This window comes from Theropithecus gelada, chromosome 11, assembly GCF_003255815.1.
Source record: "Theropithecus gelada isolate Dixy chromosome 11, Tgel_1.0, whole genome shotgun sequence".
Classification (NCBI taxonomy): domain Eukaryota; kingdom Metazoa; phylum Chordata; class Mammalia; order Primates; family Cercopithecidae; genus Theropithecus; species Theropithecus gelada.
The window spans coordinates 85,450,568-85,464,110 of NC_037679.1; positions in this window are offsets into that span (position 1 = coordinate 85,450,568).

The window sequence follows — 13,543 nt, forward strand, 5'->3', positions numbered from 1 at the left end:
CCTTTTTTAATTTCACAAATGAAGAAATGGAGACTCAATGTTGAGATGTCTTAATTCAACACACATTGGTTATATCTATTATAAATGCTTTGACTGCAAGTAACAGATAACTCAAGCAGCTTAGACTGATAGTGCTTTATTTTATTTGATGTAGCAAGATGCCTGGAGGTGAGCAGCTATGGGCATCAGTTCGTTTTTTTAAAAAGATATTAGGCCTGGAGTTTCTATGATTGGCCCAGGCTTTCCCTCAGGGCCATAGAATGGTTGCTGTAATTCCAAGCCTCACAGCCATATTCAAGCAGGCCATATAATGCGAGCAGTGATGTTTGTCTCCTTTATCAAGAAAGCAGCACAGTCCCAGAAGCCCCCGGCAGGTACCTTGTTCTGTGTCATCGGTCAGAGCTGTGTGATAGAAGCACCTGGAAAAATGAGTATTTACTTTTTCAACCAATGTAGTGGAGGTAGACAAGGCACAAAAGAATTAAGAGCGGGTATTAGTTACAAGCCTTCAGTGACTACCACATTGCTAGTTTCCAACTGTTACTCTAACACACCTCAGACTAACGTGTTTACACTGCCTCTGGGGCTCACTCGCTGCATAATTAAACACACGCTGGGAATACAGCACCTGCCACATACCCGTGCTAAGTGCTGGGTGAACAGTGATAAGCAAGGCAACCGTGGTCCTTGATGCTATAAAAATGAGAGGTTTTCGAGGGAAGCAGTATTAAATAGCCAATTAAATGATTAAGTGTTTAATTATGGTTTGTTATTAAACATGCAGTGACATGAAAGGCAGACCAGAACTGGATGGAGACATAGATGTCTTCTCTGAGAGAAGAACTGAGTGAGAACTGAACTGTGTGTTAAAGGATGGACAAAAGTCAATTGAGCCTAGAGAGTGAAGTGATCATTTTCAAAAGGAAAACAGCATGGACAGAAACAACTGTGGCCAAAGATCAGAGAGGGGTACTGATTCCCGTTAAGAAGAAATATTAGTGCAGTTTCAGGCACACCCAAAATATCTATTGGTATATGTTTTGATATCCAAATTATAAGGAGCCACAGGGAGAGTCTGTCACACTTTGATACTCAAATTAAAGCTTTGTGTGCACTAATCGCCTTTGTTGACTTTTTCTTTGTCAGTCAGTAACTGTCAGCATTTGTATGTTGTGCAGCAGATTGGATCCTGCCTAGATCTTTATTGTCAATAGCTTTGCTTAATTCCAGGGCTTCTCCAGCACCACTTGTACTGACCTTATGTCATCTTGGAAGGTATACAAATCACACTGCAATTGATTTGCTCCTGTATATATTGGATGATTGGCTACAGTCTGACCAGGGAAGATAGCAGAGATGTTGACGGGATCAGAGAAGACAGGTATCGCTCTTTCACACAGGACTAGTTTATTAGAGGTCATTTTAGCAATTGACATTTCTTATGCTGACAACTATTCCATCTTTGTGGAATCTGATAACTTGAGAGGATCAGACAACAAATGCAGGGATAATGAAGATCTTACAGCAATATAAATAGAATGTGAGATGCATAATAGGCATGTCTAAGAGTAGTGAAGTCATCGACTGTTTTCATGTTGTTATTGATATCTTATTTTTTGTAGTGAATGCTGCAAATACCACCAAACTTCATGAATATGTTTTTCCTAAAACTAACTCATAAGGATGAAGAAATTTACTGGATTTGTAAGGCACAGAATGTCTGAGATTAAATGGTATATTTTGGTCAATACATCTGTATATTTCAGTCAATATATTTTCAAAAACTAAACTTTCAGAAAATTTCTGCTGCTATTCAAAAAATAAATATAAATAATGAGTCTAAAAAAATGCAAAACAGAATACAGTATTTTTCTCCCCTGATCACCAGTGTAATGGAATACTCCCATTTTTCTAAGAGATAGTTTAATTATTAGTTTTTACTTGTTTTCTCTTCTCCTTTCCCCTTTCCTGGCTTCCTACTTAGTCTTTTAGAAAATGCAAATATAGCCTTTCACCTCCTCCTCGTCAGACATTCCCTACCGGGCAAGTTCTACAACAAAACAAAACAAAACAAAACAAACAACGACAAAAAAACCCACAAAAGAATTAGCCAGGCATGGTGGTGTGTGCCTGGAGTCCCAGCTACTCTGGAGGCTGAGGTGGGAGGATTGCTTGAGCCCAGGACGTTGAGGCGACGGTAGAAAAAAGAAATGAGGCGGTGCCATGGCCACATTGGGAGGGACTCTGCCTATCTAGACACAGGCTCTGAGACATTCTCAATTGCCCTTCAGGCAGCAGACGGGATGGCTGGAGGCTGGGGCATAACAGGACTCCTCTATCCACAGTTCACAGACATAGATTCTTAGAATATGATGGTAACGAGAAAGAAAGGCTTGAGGAGGTAGCAAGTTCAGTTAGTAAAAGATAATTATTCAAGTCAGGGCATCCACATCCCCAGAGGGAAACTGCTTTAGTAGAAGTGGGCAGTGATTTATCAGGACACACGGAAGCAAGAACTAGAGGTGAATGTGTTAGAGTCTATTTGAAAACCTACAGGGGAAGATCCTTTCAGTGTAATTTGGAAAGTAGCGTAGGAAGGTAAAGCATCCTTTTACAAAGAGTAATTAGATGGGTAGACCTTCATATTTTCCATGTCGTCCACAAAAGCATTAATTTACAGCAGGAAAAAATGGAAGCATCCCAGGAAAACCCTTTACTTCAGGAATCTCTTTCCCATTGCTATTTAGAGTTCTTAAATTTTAGTAGAGCTTTATTTATCTGAGTCTTGAAAGTGTTTTAACCTTATTATTTTTTTTTTCTTAAATAAAAAACCAGGAGGAGTCATGACATTTTTATAATGGGAGACTTGGGCCTAGCTGTTGGTGTGTGAATTTGATTAGTTTAGTTTTCATAAGGAAGCTTTGCTTCCAATTTGCTTGGGTGCAGGGTGGAGGTGTTTGGTGTGATGTATACTGTCTGTGCTGGCAGCCACTTTAGATCCTTCATGCACTGTTTTCCTGCAGCATGACATTCATTTGGATATATCCTGTGGAAAAGGGTTCCCGGAGCCTCACTGGGCATTTCTCACTGGTCCACAGGCCTCTGGGAAGCAAAGGGGAGATGGTCATCTTCACAGCTGGCACCACTGACCTCTTGAGCATTCATGTCCTGGAAAGTCCACGCACATCTGTGAGGCATCACTTACATTTCACTGCGGCACAGCAAGCCATGGGTGGGTGCTCCACAGCCCTGCCCTCTCCCTGATTGTTCTCCAGACACATCCACAGCATCATAGCAGGTCCTGAGGCTATGGGGGATCTTGGATGCTGCCTGTGAAATTTTTGCTATTGTGGAGATGTACTCTGGTTTTTAGCAACACGGGGATATTTTAGGAGCACAGGAAGAAGTCAGGGCTCTGAGCTCTTCTAGTGCCTTTCCCAGTGCTCTGAGGATGGGGCGCTCCCGTCCTTTCCTGCTCACAGTGTGCTCGGCACAGCAGCCTCCTACTCTGTCCCCTCAACTGTTCGGTGCCCTGAGCTTCCACAGCCGCGTACCTCTCATGCCCCCCTCCCTTGATGATGCTTCCACCTCTGCAGGTGAAGTACAGGCCCTACAGATTCCATCGCTTCCCCAAGAGGCATCTGTTTCATTCACATCATGCTAGCGACCCTGAAGCAGAAAGTGATCTGATTCCCAAAACACTGATTAAACGTCAAATTAATGCACGTGGGAAACTTCCGTGGCTCCTACATCAGGGTGCTTGCAAAATAGAGGGCTGTTTCATTCTTACAAGCAGAGCTGCTCTCCCCACACCTCCCAGAGGAGACTGCCTTTCACTAGGGGCCACATTAAGTCTGCGTTTCACTGGGGACCAGCTCTCATAACAGATACCAAATTTCACCACCTGTTTAGAACCAAAATTTCACAGATACACTTTCCAGTCAGCCTAATGAAGACAGTCGCAGGTATACAGACAGTGGCAGTGGAAATCAGCAACAAAGACCAGTGGGAAGTGCTGGAGGGAATGAAGTAGCAACGTTCAGACAGTTGCCACCCTTGCCTGCGTGCGTTTACTGTCACCTAGGCACACACATCAGGAAAGCGCCCAAATCCTCGAGGCCACAGAGGATGCCTGCGAGAACTGATAGCAAAATAATGAGTTGGTGTGCTTTCATGAAACGGTGCTTCTCAGTTTTATGGGTGACGTGTTTCTTTCAACTCATCAGTATAGCTCCAGCCATGCAGTTTCCCAGTGGCTCCATCACAGGGATGGGCCGCTATCTGAGGCTTTTATTCTTTGTGCTTTTTATATACAAATGACCTAATTAAAGTTGAGGTGGCAAAAGTTAGCCTAGTTCACATTTGTCACCAAGAGAGTTTGGATAACAATATGGTCTTTTAAAAAAATTATTATAGTTATTATTATACTTTGCAGTGCAGTTAAGGATTGAAAAGGAAAAAAATAGAAATGATTTAAGAGGCAAGCATAAGATGTACATTTTTATGTGCAAAACTAGGGTAGCACTGGCTGGTAATTGGACCTTTGTGCTTAAATCATTTTGCAGACATAACACCTGGGTACCTGCTCTTTACTGAGACTAAATGTATCTCAGGACTTCAGAATATTTAGTGAGGCGAGCTTCGCATTGCTGGCTGGCATATTTTCTTTGCTATCTTGAAAGTTATTCTTGGAGTTTATGGGGTTGATCTCATTGGGAAACAGAAAAAAAAATCAAATTGACAGTAACTTTTCACCAAAGCATCTAGCAGGCAGAACAAGTGATCATTCTTGTTGCAAAAGCCATCTTCAGCATTGTTTTGTCTGAACACTTTGTACATTCCATTGAGCACACATCTTCTGGGGATTGCTAAGGTGGTCTGGCCAAAGGGCTGGTCTGGACATGGCCCTTGCCTGCTTTAAAATCACTCTCAACTCACAGTGCATGCCGTGTGGGGTCTGATACCCATGACCATACATTTTATTACAATCTGTCATCTTTTTTCCTCTCTAGACCATAAATTCTTTTCGAAGTCCACAGTGCTAAAAACAACACAGATGCGCGAGGTGGCGGGCGCCTGTAGTCCCAGCTACTCGGGAGGCTGAGGCAGGAGAATGGCGTGAACCCGGGAGGCGGAGCTTGCAGTGAGCTGAGATCCGGCCACTGCACTCCAGCCTGGGCGACAGAGCCAGACTCCGTCTCAAAAAAAAAAAAAAAAAAAAAACACAGATGCTTAACAGATGTCTGTTGTGTGAATGAATGATGGAACGAGGGATTGAGAGAATGGACAAGGAATTGCACAATGGCCAGAGCTCTCTTTTTCCAGTGGTGGTCTACAGGGTTGCTACACTTTTGGAAGACTAGAGCAAACCTCATTCAGGACTTCTGCCACCTTTTGAAGCTTACAAATAATTGTATCTACATATTTTAATTGACAAATAATAATTGTATTTATGGGTTAGATAGTGATGTTTTAATACATATAATGTATAGTGATCAAATCAGGGTAATTAGCATATCATCATCTCAAACATTTATCTTTCTGTTTGTTGGGAATGTACAACGGGCTCCTTCTAGCAATTTGAAACTATGTAATGTATTGTTATGTGCAGTCATCCTCCTGTGGCATAGAGCACTAGAAGGCTTTCCTCCTGTCTATCTATAATTTTGTATCCTTTTGAAGTTTCATTTGAGAGGGGAAAGTGATCAAGCAATCCGATGCCTCCTATCCCAAGCTCCATATCTAGGTCTGTATCCATTACAGGTATGCCTTTAAGTCTGCAACCTCATTTAGCCTGTGGTACTTCTGGAAATCTCTATCTGCTGCTGAAAACTTTCAGAGCTGCAGTGACAACTATTCAGGGACAGCTCTCCTGCCTTTAGCATGCTTTCAGCTCCCAACACCTCATTAACAGTGGCTGAAACAATAGGGGATTGTGATCTTTTATAAGAAGTGCAGAGGCAGGTAATTCTATGGTTGGTAAATTCAGCAGCACAACAATGTCACCCAGAGGCGCTCTCTTTTTCCACTCAGCCACATTCATAGGCTGACTGTATCTTGATTTCAAGATGAGTGCAGCTCCTCCAGGCACCACAGATTTTACCCAGGCCTATCAGCAAGAGAGGACATTGTCTTCATGCATCTCACTTTAGCCATGAAATAAAATATTTCCCACAATACTTACAGTAGACTTCCCTGAGATCCCACTGGTGAGCGATAAATCCCATGCCTCTCCTTGAAGAGTGGTGCCTGGCATCACCTGGCTCTGCACTGGAGACCAGCTTTGCTTCCCTGGCACACAGGTGAGAGAATGGACAGCCAGCAGCACCGTCACACTCTGCAAAGTTGATTATAAGAGGATTGGAGTTTGAGTGTTTTTCTTCCTAGCTTTGTGAAGAGGAATTTGTTTCAAAGTGGAATACTTCCTCTTGTTTGCTGGGGTGCTTATCTGGTATCATACTAATAAAATCCAACATAAAAGATGGCTGATGTTCCTCATGCAAAATGAAAAGCTCAGGGGTGGACTGGTACCAGGAATGTGGGATCCATGTCCTCAAGCAGTATCCTTAGCAACTTGTCTCCCTGTCTTGGTTTTTCCCAGGCAGGTTTTTCTCTCCTGGAGGCAGGATGATTGCCAACAGCTCCCAGCAAACGTCTGCTGACTTGGTCACTTGCAGGAGAAAGCTGCCGTCCCCAGATAGGCCCAGCACGAGTCCTGGGGTTGCTCATCACAGGCTGTTTGGTATAACTGGGATCATGTACCCATCCTGAACCAATCACTGGAGCCAGCCCTGAACCAGGGGTAGGGGTCAGGCCCTAGTTGAGGGACTTGGGCAAAGAGTAGGGGAGGGGTTCTAGGTGGGCAGTGGATACTGATGGAGACAGGAGCTGGAGTGGGTGCCACGCCAGTTACCATAGTCTCACAGGTCCTGGAATTGTGCTACAGGAGTCCACGGGGGATTCTCCAGCTCTGCAAACTCAGGAGTCACAGTTTGGGTTTAGATTGTTGATGTTTCTGGTCTGTGTATAAGAAATATATTTTGTTGGACTATATGACTAATCAAGTTGTCATGGTTTTTAAATGAAGGAAGAATTCCTATTATAGTCATCACTTTGATTTGTGAGGATGAACCCTTCGTTCTCTTTAGAAGAGATAAAAGATTACCTGAGGAAAAAAGTGTGTAACTAGAGCTATATAAATATAAAAAAACTCTTAAATTTCAATATCCTTTATCTTATTCTTTTTCATATTTCTAACTTGAAACCACTTGTTCTATAAGAAGTGCTTTTTTTTTCTTTTGAATTGCATTTTATTCCTTGCCAATATTCCCTTGAAATCCATTCTAAAATATGAATGAATGCTTATTTTCATTGTCATCAGATTGTGTTATCAAGTGAGATGTGAATTGCAGGATCACAGGATGAATGTGTTTGACTGCAAACCATATGAATATGAATACAGTCCTAATACAACATTATACAAAAAGTTGCAGTCTCTGCAGTCTATCAACCTTGGGTGGGTAGAGTTTTAATACATTATAATGTGGTAAGTGCCTTAAATACAGGCGTAGCTCATTTTATTGTACTTTGCTTTATTGCATGTCTCAGATATTGTGCTTGTTTTGTTTTTCTGGTTTCTTATTTTAAACAAATTGAAGGTTTGTGGCAGCTCTACATCGAGAAAGTCTATTAGTGCCACTTTTTCCAGCAACATGTGTTCACTTCACATCTCTGCATCACATTTTGATAGTTCTCATAATATTTCAAATCTTATTATTTTTATTATATCTGTTATGGTAATTTGTGACCAGTGATTGTTGGTGTTACTAGTATAAAATGTTTTAGGGCACCACAAACTGCACTCATGTAAGACAATGGACTTAGTCAATAAATATTGTGTGTGTTCTGACTACTGTACCAAGTGGCCATTTCCCCATCCCTCTCCCTCTTCTAAGACTTTTGATTCCCTGAGACTACACAGTAATAAAATCAGGCCAATCATAAGCTTACAATGGCCACTAAGTGTTCAAGTAAAAGAAAGAGTCACATGTCTCTCACTTTAAATCAAAAGCTGTAAATGATTTAGCTCACTGAGGAAGTCATGTCAGGAGCCGAGACAAGCCGAAAGCTAGGTCTCTTACACCAAACAGCTAAGTAGTGAATGCAAAGGAAAACTTCTTGAAGGAAATTAAAAGTGCCACTCCAGTGAACACATGAATCATAAGAAAACAAAACAACCTTATTGCTGATATGGAGAAAGTTGGATTGGCCTGGATAGAAGACCCAACCAGGCAGAACATCCCTTTTAGCCAAAGCCTAGTCCAGAGCAAGCCCCCAACTCTCTGTAATTCTATGAAGGCTGAGAGAAGTGAGGCAGTTTCATAAGAGAAGTTGGAAGCCAGCAGAGGTTGGTTCATGAGGTTTAAGGAAAGAAGCCATCTTCAGAATAAAGTGCAAGGTGAAGCAGCGACTGCTGATGGAGAAGCTACAACAAATTATTCAGAAGATCTAGCTAAGATCATTGATGAAGGTGACTGCACTGAACAACAGACTTTCTGTCTAGATGAGACAACCTTCCGTTGGAAGAGGATGCCACCTAGGACTGTCACAGCTAGAGAGGAGAAGTCAATGACTGGCTTAAAAACTTCAAAGGATAGTCTGACTGTCTTCTTAGGTGCTATTGTTGCTGGTAACTTTAAATTGAAGCCAATAGTCATTTACCACTCTGAAAATTCTCGAGCCATTAAGAATTTTGCTAAACCTACTCTGCTTGTGATCTATAAATGGAACAACAAAGCCTGGACGATAGCACATCTGTTCTCAGCATGGCTTAGTGAATATTTCAAGTCCACTCTGGATCCCCATTGCTGAGGAACTAAAGGTTCCTTTCAAGATATTACTGCTCATTCGCAATGCTACTGCTCACCCAAGAACTGTGAAGGAGATGTACAAGAAGACTAATGTTGTTTTCAACATTATAAATATAAACAACATAATGTTGTTTTAAATATATATATTTATATATAAATAAATATTAATATACTTTTATATATTTATATAATTAATGTATATAATTTATATATAAATTATATATCTCCTCTCAGCCTTCATAGAACTAAACAATATTATATATGTTTAACATTATAGTACATATATTCTATATATAATGTACATATTTAATATATTTGAAATGACATATTTAAAACATATAATGTGAAGATAATATATATTTTAAATATATCATTTGAAATATATTTAAAATATTTATGTTTTAAATATAAACAACATAATGTGGTTTTCACTTCTGCTAACATAATGTCCATTCTGAACCCATGGACCGAGAAGCAATACTGACTTTAAAGTCTTACTATTTAAAGAATGCATTTCAAAAGGCTATCACTGTCATAGAGAGTAAGTCCTCCGATGGATCTGGGTAAAGTAAATTTAAAACCTTCTTGAAAAGTTTCACCATTCTCGATGTCATTAGGAGAGTCATGGTTCATGGAAAGAAGGCAAAATAGCAGCATCCACAGGACTTTGGGGAGAAGTTGATTCCAACCCTCATGGATGACTTTGCGGGGTGTAAGTGGAGGAAATAACTGCAGATGTGGTGGAAACAGCGAGATACCTAGAATTAAAAGTGGCATCTGAATATGTGACTGCATTGCTGCAAACTCATAATAAAATTTAAATGGATGAAGAATTGAAAAAAGTTAATCTCTGCCGCAAACTTCATTGTTTCTTATTTTAAGAAATGGCCATAACCACCCAGCCTTTAGTAATTACCATCCTGATCAGTCCCAAGGCAGCACCGTGGAGGCAAGACCCTCCACCAGCAAAAATATTACAGCTCACTGAAGGCATAGATGATCGTGAGCATTTATTTTAAAATAAGACATTTTAAAATTAAGATATGTACATTGTTTTTTCACACATAATACTATTGCACCCTTAATAGACTACCATATAGTGTAAATATGACTTTTGTATGAACTGGGAAGCTGAAATGTTTGTGTGACACATTTTATTGTGGTTTTCACTTTATGGTGGTGGTCTGGAACTGAACCCACAATATTTCTGTTTCTTTTCTTTTTTTTTTTTGCAGGGGGATATGGAGTATCAAGTCTCACTCTGTCGCCCAGGCTGGAGTGCAGTGGCGCCATCTCAGCTCACTGCAACTTCCGCCTCCTGGGTTCAAGCGATTCTCCTGCCTCAGCCTCCTTTGTAGCTGGGATTACAGGCACGTGCCACCCTGTCTGGCTAATTTTTGTACTTTCAGTAAAGACAGGGTTTCACCAGTTTGGTCAGGTTGGTCTCAAACTCCTGACCTCGTGTTCCCCCAGTCTTGGCCTCCCAAAGTGCTGGGTTACAGGTGTGAGCTACCACACCCGGCCTTGAGCCCACAATATTTCTGAGGTATACCTGTGTTGTTTAAAAAGTATTGTAAGGGTTAGAGTATATGGGAACTCTTTGCACTTTCCATTCATTTTTTTTTTTTTTTCCTGTAAATCTAAAACTGTTCTAAGGAGAAAAAAAAAATCCACCAATTTAAAAACTTTTGTAGGTGAAAACTTGGATTTTGTTAAAAATATAGAAAAAACCTCGTATTTTGATGAACTCTCACCATGAAGAATTGTGAATGATGAAGGTATAAGCCATTCAATAAAGACTAATGTTTCCAAAGGAGAAGAGATGAGGAAAAATCAAGCAAGGTTGGCAGTGTTTTGACAAGTAATACCAGATCAAAGGAAATGCAAGACACATAATGGATTTGTCATGTACAACCTCATGTCACCAGGTAACATGGACAGGGCATTGTTCCTTGAATGGTTTATATCTGCATCCTTGTGAACCGCTTTCTAGAGAAAATAAACTGTATCGTCTTATGTGGCCAGGAAATATTCTACAGAGCATGCCTTGAACTAAAAATTGAAGTAGAAACTGAGTGAAAAGCTCAGTGGTCCACCATAGAAAGAAAAGTTTGTGCTTCTTTATAGTATGGAGGAATAGCAAAACCCGAGTGCAGATTTTTTTATTTTATTTTATTTTTAAGAGATGCATCTTGCTTGGCCAGAGTGTAGTGGCATGATCATAGCTCACTGCAGCCTTGAACTCCTGGGCACAAGGGATCCTGCTGCTTCAGCCTTCTGAGTATCTGAGATTATAGGTGTATGTCACCATGCCTTGCAAACTATTTAATATGTTTTGTAGAGATGAGGTCTCACCATCTTGCCCAGGCTGATCTTGAACTCCTGTCCTCAAGGGATCCTGCTGTCTTGGCCTCCCAAATAGCTGGGATTACAGGGGTGAGCCACCACACCTGGCCCAGATATCTTAAAGAGACAGCATAGTTTTTTCTGTTATAATCCCAACTCAAGATAAATTTAAGAGCAAAGTCAAATTTTCACTAGGGGTGCTTCTGTGTTTGGATGTCTGAAACCAATCTTTCTGAAGTGCCCATTTGCATACATTAATTGATTCAGAAAATATCTTAAGCAATTGAGCAGAGGATAGACTCACATTGTTGGTTAATTTGAGATCCATTGCTTTTTGTGCAATTAAACATTTAACACTATGCCATAAAAAGCAGTGTTAGTAAAACTAAGATACTGAGACAAGCATAATTACATAACATAAGCAAATAAAATACAAGCAAATACAATCTTTTATTATTTGCATTTATTTAACTTCTGATGAGATTTAACAGCATTGGATTTTAACCTTTATCCTGTTTTATAAAAATTGCTGAGGTTTTAAATACATTCTTATCTTTAGTTTTTTTATTATTATTATTGCCTTAGAAGATTATTGCCTTTTATTTTTTTGTGATCAAAGCTAGTCATAATTTTTCTGTAAGTTAGGGACCCCCTTCAGACTATGGAGAGGGAAGCAATGGAATGGGACGTTATGAATCTTCTTTGCTGGTTTATTCCGTATGTGCTCTTGTTCCCCTTCCAGTGGACTTTCTGATTTGCTGCTGAGAACTCTGCTGCGCTTGCCCCACTCTTGTCCCCACCTCCCTGGGAATTGCAGGCCTGAGTCACTGTTAATTGTATACCTGTAGGAGAGTTGAGCCCGGAGAAAATATTACAAAACACTGATTTATGACTTTTTCTCTCTCTTATCTTCACAGAAAAACTTTATAAATGTAAAATTTTTAGATGTTGATTTTTAAGTACCCCAATGAATGTTATCTTTTATGTAGTGATCCTGGATCCTATCTTTGGTACCAATTTTGACCCATCCTGAGTGAAGGGTGAGCCTCTCTCTTTTCCATTTTTAATGGTGGTGGTGAGTGACTTAGTCTGTTTGGGATACTAAAACAGAATTTCATAAACTGGGTGGCTTGTAAGCAACGGAAATACATTTCCCATGGTTCTGGAGGTTGGGAAGTCCTAGGTCAAGGTGCTGGCTGATTCAGCATCTGTTGAGTGTTTACTTCCTGGTCCGTAGGTGGCCATCTTTTCACAAAAAAGATGAAGGGCCCAGGGTGCATGTCCTTCCATGTTGGAAGGAATGAGGGAACTTTCTGTGGTCTCTTATACCAGGGCAGTCATGACATTCATGAGGGCTCTGCCCGTACAACCCAATCAACTCCCAAAGACCCACTCTCTCTTTTTTTTAACTTTTAAGTTCAGGGGTACAAGTGCAGGTTGGTTACAAAGGTAAACTTGTGTCATGGGGGTTTGTTGTGCAGATCATTTCATTACCCAGATATTAAGCCTAGTGTCCATTAGTTGTTTTTCCTGATTCTCCCCCGCCTCCCACCCTCCACCTGCTGAAAGGCCCCAGTGTATGTTGTTCCCCTCTATGTGTCCATGTGTTCCCATCATTTAGTCCTCACTTAACAGTTAGAACATGCAGTATTTGGTTTTATGTTTCTGTGTTAGCTTGCTAAGGATAATGGTCTCTAGCTCCATTGATGTCCCTGAAAATTACATGATCTCATTCTTTTTTATGACTGCATAGTATTCCATGGGGTGTATGTACCACATTTTTTTTCATCCAGTCTATCATTGATGGGCATTTAGGTTTATTCCATGTCTTTGCTGTTGTGAATAGTGCTGCAATTAATACATGCATGTATGTGTCTTTATAATAGAATAATTTATATTCCTTTGGGTATATACCCAGTAATGGGATTACTGGATTGAATGGTATTCCTGTCTTTAGATCTTTGAGGAATTGTCACACTGTCTTCTACAATGGCTGAACTAATTTGTTCTCTCACCAACAGTTTATAAGTGTTCCTTTTTCTCTACAACCTTGCCATCATCTGTTATTTTTTGACTTTTTAATAGTAGCCCTTCTGACTTGTGTGAGATGGTATCTTATTATGGTTTTGATTTGCATTTCTCTAACGATCAGTGATGTTGAGCTTTTTATTCCCAAAATTGTTGGTTGCATGTATGTCTTCTTTTGAAAAGTATCTGTTCATGTCTTTTGCCCACTTTTTTATGGGGTTGTTTTGTTTTTTTCTCTTGTAAATTTATAGATGCTGGATATTAGATTTTTGTCAAATGCACAGTTTGCAAAATTTCTC